This window comes from Solanum verrucosum, unplaced genomic scaffold (genome assembly GCF_900185275.1).
Source record: "Solanum verrucosum unplaced genomic scaffold, falcon-dt-bn FXZP01000112.1, whole genome shotgun sequence".
NCBI classification, from domain to species: Eukaryota; Viridiplantae; Streptophyta; class Magnoliopsida; order Solanales; family Solanaceae; genus Solanum; species Solanum verrucosum.
Genome location: NW_026020441.1, coordinates 230,612 through 245,768, shown reverse-complemented (window position 1 = coordinate 245,768; position 15,157 = coordinate 230,612). Strand labels below are relative to the sequence as shown.

Sequence of the window (15,157 nt, the reverse complement as noted above, 5' to 3'; positions counted from 1 at the left end):
TGGTCCCATTGATACTGGTGGACGCATACATTCCATCTGTTAGGTTTACTCATTTCTTTACCATTGTCTCCTCAAAGCTCCTTTGATCGATCTACTGGTATTCTTTTTCAATAATAGTTGTAGATATTGAAAATTCAAGTTCATCTATTTTTCGTCTCTCCCTGTTGTATGGTATGTATGCATTTATCAACTTTATTTTTTCAAGTTTACCTTTTCTAATTTAGATAAAGTTATCTTCTTCTTTCTTCTTTACTCATTATTAATTAGAAATTACATTTGTATTTGAACTGTAGTTAGCTTCGAAGCTCAGCAAGAACTCCATTGAGTTACAAAGTACCAAGGGTAATAAAGTCAGGATTTCTAGGTTGACATAAGCCAAATGGAGAGCTCTGACTATGCATCGGTCTCTCCCCAAAAAGGTACATGACTTATCTTGATTGGTGGAGACCCAGTTGGCCAAGACCATTAGTAGGTTTTGATTCAATAACCAATGTATAGTCATTCTTGATTATATCCATCAATTTCCTTATTTTGTATCATACAAAATTATTTAATACACATAAAATTATGCCTTTAATGAACTGCAAACACTCGAGAAAAGTTATTCTGATATTGTCATCTTTATATTGGCATTTTGTGATTATGCTTATTATCCTCCTGATAGCTAATTTATGTCTTTTTTTCTCATATTGCTTGTCTTTGGACTCGCTAATGCGTTCAAAGATTAGAAGATAATTTTACTTTATTATTATCCAGTTTGTTCAAGTGGTTGTGTGATATATTTAGCTGGAAAGCTTCGGATTTTCAACCCTCAAAAGATAGGCTTGTGTTATTCTTCAATATATAGAATCACAAGTCATTATCTTGCAGTCAGCTTAAGCACGTAAAAGAGTTACCAAGATGAAAATAGTCTGTCAGAACATGAGAAGCTTCAACTTGTTATGTAATAGTAGCTAGAAGCTTCAAGTTGCACATATATTGTTGCTTAATATAAGTAAAAAGTATAATTAGATCCAAAGTATATGTGAAATTTAACATTTATTTGTTTAAACAAATGTGCTGCATTAGTATATTTATAAGGTCAACAATAAAGTTGCCTAAGTAGAAGTTAAAAGGCATACATAAACATGACCCTTAACTTGGCTTCATCGGACAATGATGCCCTCCAACTTTGAGTGTGCACATGTAGGCACCTAAACTTGTATAAAATTGAACAAGTAGACACACGTACCCTACATGACATAATACACGTAGGATGCCATGTAGGACACAAAATTGTCATGTAGGTGTCATGTAGGACGAATGTGTCTATTTGTTCAATTTTATACAAGTTTAAGTGTCTACTTGTGTATACCCAAAGTTTTATAGTTGCCCGTTGACGCCACGTTAAGGGTCATGTTTATTTATTATGCCAAGTTAAAAAATGAATCTGCAATTTGCAAAATCAATTGATAAATGCTACTTTTGGGAAACTTAAATAAAGTAGAAGTACATAATGTACATAATACTTTTCATCTTTATAGTTTTCTTTTAAAGCAAATTTACCACTAGACAGTGTCTAGCGCCCTTTTATTAAACATGAAAATTATCAATAGAGATAAGTACAAGCAAGGGGGGCTAGGCCTTACTTTACTAATCCTAATGAAGTATCTAACTTCTGCTACCTAACAAGCACGAAGAAATAAGAGCTAGAGAGAACTAAGTATTTTCTGATCATCATAGAGTTTGTAATACAGTCCATGATGATATTACAAATGAGGATGGTTAAATAATATAAAAATATGCCAATCAGGAAGAAAGTGGAGTTATCAGCCTCAAACTCTCTATTACAAAAGCATGAATTAAAAAAGATTGATTGCCCATAAAAAATAACTTGAAGTATTTTTGTCTTGTCTTCTTCTTCAAACCTATCCAACAACACTTGATAATTCATACTTTCTTTATGGATTTATTGGATCTTGTTGAACCTATCGATACTGTCAAATGGTTCTGCTTTGCCTGTTGCATCGGTAGGTGCCTTTGAACAGACTCCTCAGTCATTTTACCGTCCCAACTATGTTGCCTTCCATGTGTGTTCTTTTTGCTTTTGTTGCTTCCACTTCTTTGTTGCCTAGGTGATATATCCCCTTTCTAGCCACTCTATCAAAGCATATGTTCAGCATATTGTCTTCCTCATCTTCATCAAAAGAATCCTAGCTCGCCCAAATCAATTGTATTTGACACTAGGGCCCTTACTCATTCTTCTTTGCAATCACACATTTAGGCACAAATACAGGAGGTTCTAGACTTAATTTTAGCAGGAGTTGAGACCTGATTTTCTTGGATCAAATCATTGTTATTCTTTACCTTACTTGATTTCCAGTAGTCTTCAATAAAACATCAAAGCTATTCGAACATAATAGGTCTCTTGAGGCATTACTAATATCTTTCCTCTTCTCACTGTCATGAAAATTTCCAGTCGCACCACCCTTTTCACTACATGGAGAATTATTTTGACTAGTCGGGTAAAGGGTCCGACTACTAGTTGAATTTTTGTGTGCAACCAGTGTCCAGTTTTTAGTTGCATTCTCGTTTTCAACTTGCAAAACATGCTGCCCAGATTTTTCAGCATCTTCAACATCAGATGTATCCATTAGTTTTTGTCTTGAATCCATTAATTTTTGCCCTGAACCAACTCGTGGCGCATCAACCCCAACTCTTGGTGTTCCCCCTGCATTTTTAGTTGCATTAGACATCAAATTCAGCCCAGTTTCTTTTGATTGCACCTCATTAGTAGCAGCCTGTTGGTTGTTGCAATCACCTTTGTTTTCAATATTTTTTTGAACATACACCAATATTACTTGTATCAACATCCATTAAGTTTGCACGATTTTGCTCAGAAGTGGCAGCAACCAATTGTCGATTTAAAGAAGTAGCTTTCCTTTGATCGACATCTACAATCTTTCTTTTTTTATTCAGTATTTCTCTCACATCACCTTGATACTTTTCACTATCGATAGTACCTTTTAAAACAACTTCAATGGTATCATCAATTTGTTTGTTATTTTGGTTTCTTTTCGAGAGCAAATGACAACTATCTTCATCATGGCCTTGGTGCTTACAATAATTGCAATACAAAGGTAGATTAACATATACAATCTCCTGAAAAACCTCAATCAACTTACCATATTTTCTATCCACAAATTGCAACCATATACGATTTGGAAGCTTTTTCATTAGATCAAGTATAACCTTGACCCTATCCGTGCTAGGTCTTGACTTGATTTGAGTAGGTTTATCTATAGCTATTGGTTTTCCAACTTCCGATGCTATAGACAACAGAGACTTCTTTGCAAACAAATCTGGAGATAAGTTTGGTAAAGAAATCCAAACCACAGGAAACGTCGTTTCCTCCTTAGGATTATATCCAATGGATCATGGAAAAACCCTAGATTGGTGATCCTCTCCATTACTGAAAAGATAATTAACTGAGTGAGATAAGCTAGTATATAATATTCATATTGATCAAACCTCAACAAAATTTATCTTGGAGCAAGTAAGCCAATTAAACAATTGCCCTTGGTACCAAGATATTTCTGTAAAATTGACCTTAATACCTTCAAATCTGGCGCACCATGGGATAATTTAAACACCACTACTTGATGCAATCCCTCTTCGATCATAAAGTCTTGCCTTTCCTCCATTGAAAATGTGATAGTAGGTTCTCCATGAATTATTTTGATTGATTTTACGATTGTTTTTTAATTAATTAGAGTAGATTGTTTAGGATTTAGAGTATTGGAATTGAAAAGGGTGGCACATGTGGTGGTTTAGGATGGTGGGGCGAGCTGGACAGCCTGGAAAGGAGGTCGTCCATTGGCCATAACAGCTAGGGGTTTACAAAACCGAATCGAAAACTGAACCAAACCACAAATTGAGTCAAACCGGAAAAAAACCCTGACTAGTGGTTTGGTTTGACTTGGTTTGGTATTGGAAAAAATACCTGACTATATTTGGGTTGGTTTAGTTTTAACTAAAAAAAACCAACCCGAGACCAAACCAACCCGACATTATATATGTAATTTTAAAATTTTATTTTATACATAAAAATATTTACATTGATATAATTTTAAAATATTTCGTATGCTATTTCATAGTTTTTATCTTTTAATATATTATTTCAAGTTTAAAACTTAGAACTCGGAATGGTCCAATAAAGATTATAGTTCATAGATGTTGATAATTATAATAAAACTTAAATCAAAATCAAATTAATACTAATGTAAAAAGCAAATCAATTCAACACTAAGAATGACAATAATATTGAATATTTGTTCTTTAGTTTTACATTGGTTTAGACAATTAAAATACATAATCTAATTTGAATTTTTCTTAAATATTTAGTAATGTAACTAATACTTATTAAACTTATTTTAGCATGATTTAGTACTTTTAAATTATGATAATTTTCATTATGACTTTGCAATATTTATTTTATATGATGATTTCATTATTATTTTTTATTGAATATTTTAGTGTCATCAGTACTTATCTCATATTTTGTGGTATTTTCTTAAGAAACACCTTAGATAATTGTATTTTGGTTGGACTAAAGAAATATTTGGAGCACAAGTTGATTACATGTTTGTATGCAAACTTTACCGAAAAATCCAAAAATCTGAAAAAATCTGAGGTATATTAGTTTGGTTTGATTTATAAATTTAAAAATTCGACACAATGATTTGGTTTGGTATTTGAAAAACCCGAACCAACCCGAGGTTGAAAACCCCGAAAAAAATCCGAATTTTATTAGTTTAGTTTGGTTTATTAATTTAAATTTTTTACACAAATGGTTTGGTTTGATATTTGAAAAATTCGAACCAACCCGATCATGTACACCTCTAATAGCAGCCATGAGAGCTGCGGAACTGCTGCCTATGAAGGAGTGAGCCACCAAAAGAAAACCCTAGACAAGGAAGTGACAATGACACTCTATGACTTCTATACATATGAAATCAACAAGATAAATGTTCTCCTCTTGAGTTTATTGGTTTGGATCGGTTCGGTTATTTGTTCCGGTTTTTTTGAACCAAATCAAAACTAAATGAAATATTATCAATTTTTTAAAATGTAAAATCAAACCCAAATAAAATCGATTTAGTTCAATTTTTCAACTTGGATAATATTTACCCAAGAACGCCCCTAGTTGGAGTATAAAATGGGACTCAATCGACAATATTAGTCCACAAGTGAAAAGAAACAAAATCCTTGTACTAAACATGGACAAGACGCCTCATGCAGTGTGTGTACCATTTCCTGTACAAGGTCATGTAATACCATTCATGAAATTAGCCAAAATTTTGCACTCAAGAGGTTTCTATGTAACATTTGTCAACACTGAATATAACCATAGACGTCTAATCCAATCCCAAGGCCCTGACTTTGAGAAAAGCTTCCATGATTTCAAATTTGAAACTATCCCGGAAGGATTGCCACCATCAGATCGCGATCAACTCAAGATCCTGTTTTGTTATGTGACTCGATAAGGAAGAACTGCTTGACTCCTTTTCGGGATTTACTATCAAAGCTTATTTCATCACCGGTCATTCCACCAATTTCTTGTATAATATCAGATGGGATGATGAGCTTTGCCATTAAGGCAGCACAAGAATTTGGCATCCTTGATGTCCAATTTTGGACAGCCTCAGCTTGTGGTTATATGGGATACCTTCAATATGATGAACTAAGAAGAAGAGAGATTATCCCGTTTAAAGGTTCGTCCTCAGAGCCCAACCTCATATTCCTTCAATTTCAAATTGTTTGTTTTACTTTTCTTTTTAGTCAATTTAAAAAATTGAAAAATGTTTCTTTCCTTTTTTGACAATTCTTTAACTCTAACTTTTCACGTGACATATTTAAGACCACGTGATTAAAGAACATTTTTGTGCATTCTACATATTTGTGTCAATTCAAAACTAGACAAACAAATTGAAACACATGGAGATCTGAATTCATGGAAACACTTTGATACATTATTGGAAAAACTTCTCCTTAAAAGGGAATAGTATTAAAGGAAAATTTTCAACACTTCAAATAAACAATTTCTAAGCAAGAGGAAACTAATAAGCAATCTATGGTTAGCTAATTTTGTTTCCTGCAAAGAAATTGTCATAACTAAATCAGTAAGGGATCATTTGATAGAGTGTATAGGAAATTAAGAATAATGTTAAATATAGTGTATTAATAATACTTGTATTAGTAATGCTTGACATTAGTTATACATATATTATTTCTTATGCATTATTTGTTGGGGTTTAGCAAGGTGTGAATGAGAAATAAGAAGAGAAAATGGAAATGTGGGGGAACCAATTTTGGAGGGAAAATGAAAATTCATTGCAAATTACAAATAAAAAGTCATTTCTCCCATATTGATAGAAGAAAGGAAAATTGTTGTCCTTATATTAGGAAACACTTCTTTTAGTTCTTAAAGGGTTAAGAAGAAGGGGCCCCTCACGCCGTCGTCGCTCAGCTTTGGCTTCGACAGATGATGTGATTGATTGATAATATTTTTGGACAAAATTTATTTAATCAATCTCATTAATTGATTTCCTTTCTCTTATAAATTAATTCAGAATGTTAGTTAATTAACATAATTAATTTCGCGTAACGGAATTTATTTGAAATTCGCGTGTAACGGTAAAAACATTCTGAAGGGACCTATTTCTTCCGTAAAGGCGTTACTTTTTCCAAAAAGACACAACGTTCTGGAATGACACCATTGTCCGAACAGATGCGTTCCTTGCTGCAAATGGCTATAAATAAGAGGTTTTTTTTCATTTTTCATTCACTGAATTTTTTTTCCTCTCTGCATACATTTTCTTACATAAACAAATTGTCGATCGACTGAGTCTGTGTGTGCTCTCGTTACTGTTCTTGCGTTCGCTGAAATTATTGAAGTTTGAGGTATCGCTACTTCTCTAATAGGTTAATCCGTTTTATCTTGGGAGGAATTAATCTGCAACCTCGGGTACTTGAGGGGATTACATTTCTTAAGCAAACACAGTGGGTTCTGTGGACTCGGATTATTATTTCTATTTGTTTCATCTATTTTTCTGTTTCTGTTTTGCTAACCTTAATACATGAGATAACATTATTCGGTTTGATGTATTAAAAATAACATGTATTGCATAAAAAAAATTATTTACAAGTATTCTCTTCACAATTTTGATGGAAAAGATGTAAAAAAAAAATTGAGGAGTATTGAGGTCTTTAACCATGCTAATACATGCATTAAAATATCTTACATTACTAATATCTAGAATTTCTAGGTATTAGTTATAATACACACTTTAATACACAATAGAGTGTAGAACTAATGCTTGCATTAGTTATATATAACATGAAAAAGTATATCAAACAAGATACTACTAATACTACATAAAATTAATGCATGCATTATTTTTACTAATACACTCTATCAAATGACCCCCCAAAAAATATGGAGTTGAATGTTGATCCCTTTTCTAGTCTTTTTCTGCTTGTTGCTACTTCCTCCATTTAAAAAAAATGACCTAGTTTGACTTGACCCGATTTTTTATATATAAAACTTCAATCTTGTGGTCTTAAATTAAAGTTATGTCAAAGGTACCAAAATGTCCTTTAATCTTGTGATTTTAAACACGTCATTCAAAAAGCTGAAATGAAAATGTTGCGAGAAAAGAAAAAATGATCATTCTTTTTTAAACCAATGGAGTATGAAATTCCTGAAATGGGTATATATCTTAACCATTACCACAAAGAATCTGTACTTGATTCTGTGTTGTTTTCCACATTTTATGGGTTTGATATCACACTCCGAGATAATATCTTAGATCATTAACTATTGATTCTTTCACTCAAAAAGTTATAACTTTTATTTTATAACTTTAAAGTCATTTTACTATAATAGTTTACCTATAAAGTCATTCAACCTATTTGATTAAAAATTTTATTAAAATTTGTTGACATGAATTTTTGTTTTAAACCAAAATCTTAAAAAAAAAAAACATTTCCTTTCTAATAGTTTACCTATAAAGTCACAATTTTGGTTTTAAATAAAAATGTTATGTCAATAAATTAATTAAATAGGTTGTGTGACTTTGATGATATAAAATGAGATAATATCTTCTAAAAGGTCACTCAACTTTAAATAGTTCACTTAGAAAGCCATTCAACTATGAATGATTCACATAGAAAGTCATTCAACTTTATTTTATAACTCAAAAGTCTCTCAATTTTTAGAATTTCACTTGAAAAGTCACCCTACCAATTTAAATATGTTTCCATTAAATTTTGTTCAAATGTACTTTTTATTTTAAATTATCTTTTTATAAATAATAAAATACCCATTTTACTTAGTAAACATGTTTCCAGTTATGAACAAAAGATACTTTTGCGTTAAGAAAATTGGTGGAATATTACATTGGTCCAGTTTGTTCCATTAGTGCTTTGATTAGTTGATCGAGCGATTAATTTCTCGATTAGAGTTTGGAGTATTTTGACATAGTACAATAGTCAACAATTAGAGTTTATAGTATTTTGACAAAATAACAAATAAGAGTCAACGTGTTATACTATGCAAATAAATTTTCAGCGTGTTATACTATGTAAATGAATTTTCAGGTTAATCTATTTTTTCGTTTTTACATGAAAGTAACTTTAATAATATAAATTTTTTTAGCTCAAAGAAAGGAATGATTTTTAACTAGCTAACCTACTCTATGTTAACTTTATTTTAAACTTATTGCTCTTTTTAATTTCGAGCAAAAAGAGAAGGTAATAAGTATTATACCATAGAAAGAAACAAAACAGGTATCATCACATTAATAATTTTCATAAAAAGAGATAAACACTAGAAAAAAGGGGGAAAATGAATTTTGTCAATATAACTGGAAAATAAGAGAGAAGAAAAATACTAGAAGGGAAAATGAAAGATTTTTGCCAATTATCGTTGTGCATTTAAAAAAAAATTAAAATTAAATAATTAAAGCGAGTTCAATAAAATAATTAAAATGGATATATTACTATTTCTTAAAATTTTAGTTTGAAATAAAATTTATTTAAATTGGTTGAATGACATTTGAGTTATAAAAATAAAATTTAGTGACTTTTTGAGTGAAATATCAATAAATGAGCGACTTTTGGGTTATAAAATAGAGTTGAATGACTTTCTATGTGAACTATTTAATGTTGAATGACTTTCTGAGTGAATTAATCAAAGTTGAGTGACCATATTGTTACCTCCTGTATTCAGATTAGCAAACCCGAAATAATAAAAAATCAAAAAAAAAATAAAAGAACTATTCGAGTCCACAGAACTCACTCTGTGTCCTTAAGAAATTTAATCCCTCAAGTACCTGAGGTTGTAGATTAATTCCTCCCAAGACAAAACATATAAACCATTAAAAAAGTAGGGGTACCTCAAACTTCAATAATTTCAATGAACTCAAAACTCCCAAGAATGTACCAAAATGTTTTTTAATCATGTGGTCTTAAATATGTCTTATGGAAAGTTAGAATTAAAGAGAAGAAAAGAAAAGAGACATTCTTTTTAAACTGACTAAACAGAAAAATAAAACAAACAATTTGAAATGGAGGGAGTATGAGGTTGAGGTCTGAGGACGAACCTTTAAACGGGATAATCCCTCTTCTTCTTAGTTCATCAAATTGAAGGTATCCCATATAACCACAAGCTGAGGCTGTCCAAAATTGGACATCAAGGATGCCAAATTCTTGTGCTGCCTTAATGGCAAAGCTCATCATCCCATCTGATATTATACAAGAAATTGGTGGAATGACCGGTGATGAAATAAGCTTTGATAGTAAATCCCGAAAAGGAGTCAAGCAGTTCTTCCTTATCGAGTCACATAACAAAACAGGATCTTGAGTTGCATGGCGATCTGATGGTGGCAATCCTTCCGGGATAGTTTCAAATTTGAAATCCTGGAAGCTTTTCTCAAAGTCAGGGCCTTGGGATTGGATTAGACATCTATGGTTATATTCAGTGTTGACAAATGTTACATAGAAACCTCTTGAGTGCAAAATTTTGGCTAATTTCATGAATGGTATTACATGACCTTGTACAGGAAATGGTACACACACTGCATGAGGCGTCTTGTCCATGTTTAGTACAAGGATTTTGTTTCTTTTCACTTGTGGACTAATATTGTCGATTGAGTCCCATTTTATACTCCAACTAGGGGCGTTCTCGGGTAAATATTATCCAAGTTGAAAAATTGAACTAAATCGATTTTATTTGGGTTTGATTTTACATTTTTAAAAATTGATAATATTTCATTTAGTTTTGATTTGGTTCAAAAAAAACCTGAACAAATAACCGAACCGATCCAAACCAATAAACTCAAGAGGAGAACATTTATCTTGTTGGTTTCATATATATAGATGTCATAGAGTGTCATTGTCACTTCCTTGTCTAGGCCAATAGTGATGAATTTTGGAGCTTTATTCATAGTAAGTTCAGTGATAAGAGGTTTTGTAATACTAGTCGTTCTAACTGACTGGTGAACGCCCCCAACTCTAACGTTGGCACTGTTTCATTTCATAATGCTCTCAGACTTTTATAATCTTTGTTCATCTTTTGTTTTGCTTCTTATGCCAACAATTTGTATGACTATTCCAACAAATATCTTAAATTTCAGATAGCATAATCACTCAGCAACTATAAGATCTTTAATTTTCAGTATTTAACAATACAAACATATAAAATTCATTTCCAACATTGATTCTACATTCTTGGGAATCTTTGAACTGAGGTATAGATGCATGAGCACTATAAAAGGGTGATAAGGATATAACGTCTTTACATTACAGGACCAATAATATGCCCCAATTATTTGTCATGTAGGATGCCACGTAGGTCGTGTGTCTATTTGTTCAATTTTATACAAGTTTAAGTGTCTACTTGTGCACACCCAAAGTTGATGACATGAATATGAAATGAGGCCAAGTTAAAGAGCATATATTTATGTATTATGCCAATATTCTTTTGTGGGTTTATGTGGATCTTAGGATATGTGGTTGACTTCATCAGCAAGTGATCATCTAAATATAGCAACTGCAACACAAATGAATTTTACTAGAATATGAAAAAAGTCTGAACAATTTTTTTGAACGTTCTGCGCGTTCTTCTCCGTGCCATTTGCTGTCCGTAGGTGTCATATATAACTTGTTTTGCGTCTTTCTTTTCGGATCAAATCTATTGGGTATATAAAATAATCAATTCCTTATCACTAGTGTATAACAACAAAAGAAAGAAGTAATATGTGGATCGATTTAACATGCAGATTGAGTACTAATTTTTAATTTAAGTTGATGACTTAGGGGAAGTGTTGTTTTTTTTGTGGAGGAGAATTATATTGAAAGTTGAGGATAGGTGGAATTGATTTCCAAATAGACATGTATAGGAATCTTCTTTGATATTTTTGTGCAACTATTACTTAAGTGATCAGTGGTCATGTTACCGGAATCTTCATTGATTTTCAATAATCATATCTATCTTTCTATATTACTAGATAGGCATGTGCCTGTTCTTAGCATAGCCCAACACTGCAACTTATATTTATATACAACTAGTTATGGAGACGTGCTTTGCACGTGAGTCCTCTGAACACATTATTACGATTTGAGTTATATATGTCAAAATCACATTGTAATGAATATCACAAGCTATTAAAAAAAAAAACAATTTAAAATAGATGAAATATCAACCTATTCAAATAACATCTTTCTTGTATGTCAAATGATTAGACAATCGATGAATCTACAAGATTTGGACAACACAACTTGATTGGGTAACTAAAATTAATACAGAGTTAAATTTTTATGATATTAGGTCCAAACATGTTATATATTAATATGAACAAAAATTAATATACAAAAATGATTAAATGATTCCGATTTGATTGCAGAAGGAAAGTTCTACATACCATATACTCGATAGTTATCCTCTATTATATCATCCAATGACTTTTGAACTTTTAAAAATATATACAGGCAATGATTCATATAAGGGATATAAATGTTTGATATATATATAATGAATAGAACATGCAAAAGAGAACACTAAAACCCAATTATGTAGTTGGGGAAATTGTTAGGATTTGAAACTTTTAGAGAAAAGAAAATAAGGTTCAGCAGCAGAAACTTTCATTCATGTTCAGCTTTTTAAAAGCACACACACATATATCTACATAAGCTTTTCCAAAGTTAGTAGAGGACCATACATATCCAACCACTATTGACTTTCATACAAAACATATTCCATAAAACAAGGACTACCTTTCCTTTACATAGTTAACATAATATTTAAGAAAATAACAATTAAACAAAAAACATCTAGAAATATCTCATTTTCTAACACTCCTCCTTGAGATTTTTCTTGGATACTCCCAACTTAAGCCCTTAGAACTTCAAATTTCCCTTTAGGAAGAGCCTTGGTCATGATGTCTGCAATCTGCTGATCTGAGCTGCAATGAACAAGTTGAACTTCGCCATCCTTCTCTGCTTGCCTGATAGCGTGAAACTTCACATTTATATGTTTGTTGCGACCATGTTGCACTGGATTTTTAGCCATAGATATTGCTGACTTGTTGTCAACCTTAATGACAGTATCTTCAATGTCATTTTGCTTTAGATCACGTAGAATCTTTCTTAACCATAAAGCCTGATTAGTTGCACCAGCAGCGGCAATGTATTCTGCTTCTGCAGAAGATTAAGCTACCACCTCTTGCTTCTTTGAATTCCATGAGAACATGCCTGAACCAAGTGTAAAAGCATATCCAGAAGTGCTTTTCATATCATCAACGCTTCCTGCCCAATCACTATTTGAATAACCCATCAGTTGCCCTTGCTCTTCCCTTTTAAACCAAATACCATAATCAGTAGTTCCTTTGATATATCTCAACGTTCGTTTAGCAACACCAAGATGAACTTGACTTGGAGCTTGCATAAACCTCGACAGTAAACTTGTCGCGAACATGAGATCGGGTCTTGTTGCTGTCAAATACAACAAACTACCAATCAGACTTCTATAAATTGTTGGATCAGCCCTGTCACCTCCTTCAAACTTCGAAATCTTTTCATTGTGAACCAGTGGAGTCGGTACAGACTTGCACCTCTCCATCTTGAACCTTTTAAGAATATCCCATGCATATTTTCTCTGAGAAATAAAGATTCTAGCAGTAACTTGATGAATCTCCATTCCCAGAAAGTAGCTCATTTCACCCAAATCTGACATTTCAAACTTGGTCTCCATTTCTTGCATGAACTGATTCACCATTGCTTTATTGCTTCCTGTTACCAGAAGATCATCAACATAGAGTGACACCACAAACACATCTCTTCCTTTTTCCTTCTTTACATATAAAGTAGCTTCATTTTCACTTCTCTTGAAGCCACAATGAATGAGATGATCATCAATTTTACTGTACCATGCTCGAGGAACCTACTTTAATCCATACAATGCCTTATGAAGTCGGTAGACTTTATCCTCCATTCCTGCAACTTGAAAGCCTTTTGGTTGATCAACATATATCTCCTCCTGCAACAGTCCATTTAAGAATGCAGATTTCACGTCCAAATGATACAACTTCCAATGTGATTGAGCTGCTAAAGCAAATAGCAGCCTTATTGTATCATGTCGTGCAACATGTGCAAACGTGTCCCCATAATCCAGACCTGCAACTTGCGCATAACCTTTCACAACAAGCCTTGCTTTGTATTTATAAACTGAGCTATCTGGATTAAGTTTGGTTCTATAAACCCACTTCACCCCGATCACATTTCTGTTTTTGGGTTTATCAACCAACTTCCAAGTATCATTCTTTTCTATCATACCAATCTCCTCCTTCATGGCTTCAATCCAAACTTCATGCCTTGATGCTTCTTGATAGCTATTTGGTTCCGAGATTGCAACATTACATCTTTCATATATCTCGAAAAGAGACATTGTCTTCAAAATTGGCGAATCAAGTAAGGATTCCCCGTCTGATTCTTCGTCTTCTTCCAGAGTTTCAGACCCAAATGATTTGATTTCAGGCAGCGGACTCAAGTTCTGAAAAATTGCATTATCTTTCTCAATTTGATCCTTATCCCAATTCCAATAAGCATGCTCATCCACGACTACATCTCTTCGAATTGAAATACTTTTTTTTTGCAAGTTGAAAACTCTATAACCCTTGGCTTGTGATGAATAACCAATAAAGATCCCCAATTCACCTTTTGGTTCAAGTTTGCTTCTTTTGACAGAAGGAATATGAGAATAACATATCGAACCAAAAACTTTTAGATGCTTGGCAGATGGTTGTATTCCACTCCATGCCTCAATAGGAATCTTTTCATCCACAGCTTTTGTTGGCAGCCTATTTAACAAATACACTGAAGTATGGATAGCTTCTGCCCAAAAACTTTGTGGCAGTTTCTTTTCCAGCAACAAACATCTTGCCATTTCAACTACTGTTCTGTTCTTCCTCTCTGAGACTCCATTTTGTTCGGGTGAATAACTTACTGTCAACTTGTGATCAATCCCCATATCTTCACAATACTTATTGAACTCATTTGAAGTGTATTCGCCACCATTGTCCGACCTCAAAGCCTTTAGCTTACAACCACTTTGTCTTTCCGCAAAAGCTCTAAATTTCTTGAAAACTGAAAATACTTGAGACTTGTTACTCAGAAAATACACCCAAGTCATCCTTGTTAAGTCATCAATAAAGAGCACACAATATTTATTGTGTCCCAAAGATGATGCCTGCATAGGTCCACACACATCAGTGTGAACTAGTTCAAGTTTTTCAGTTGCCCTCCAGGTAGCACTTTTAGGAAATGATTTCCTATGTACCTTACCCATCTAACATGACTCACAAACTTCTTTAGACAATGAAATCTCAGGTAAATCCTTAGTCAAGCCCTTTTCATACATAGACTTTAAAGTAGCATAGTTAAAATGACCATATCTTTTGTGCCACAACCATGACTCATCATTACTTGCAAAATTTGCACTAGCAAACCTCCCATCTAAAGGAAAAGTTTTATCCACCATTCTTACTTTAACAATCAAACTATCTTCGGAGTCAAAAATCAAACAATGTTTGTCCTTAAAAAATAAGGAATAGCCTTTAGA

The 15,157-nt window shown here is 32.7% G+C and overlaps 1 protein-coding gene across 2 annotated transcripts in view; it reads left to right on the top strand.

Annotated features, from left to right (window-relative positions):
* LOC125808456 (ras-related protein RABH1e) overlaps window positions 1-15,157 on the top strand; it is a 942,753-nt gene that overhangs the window by 789,788 nt on the left and 137,808 nt on the right. The gene's annotated exons all lie outside the window — the stretch shown is intronic.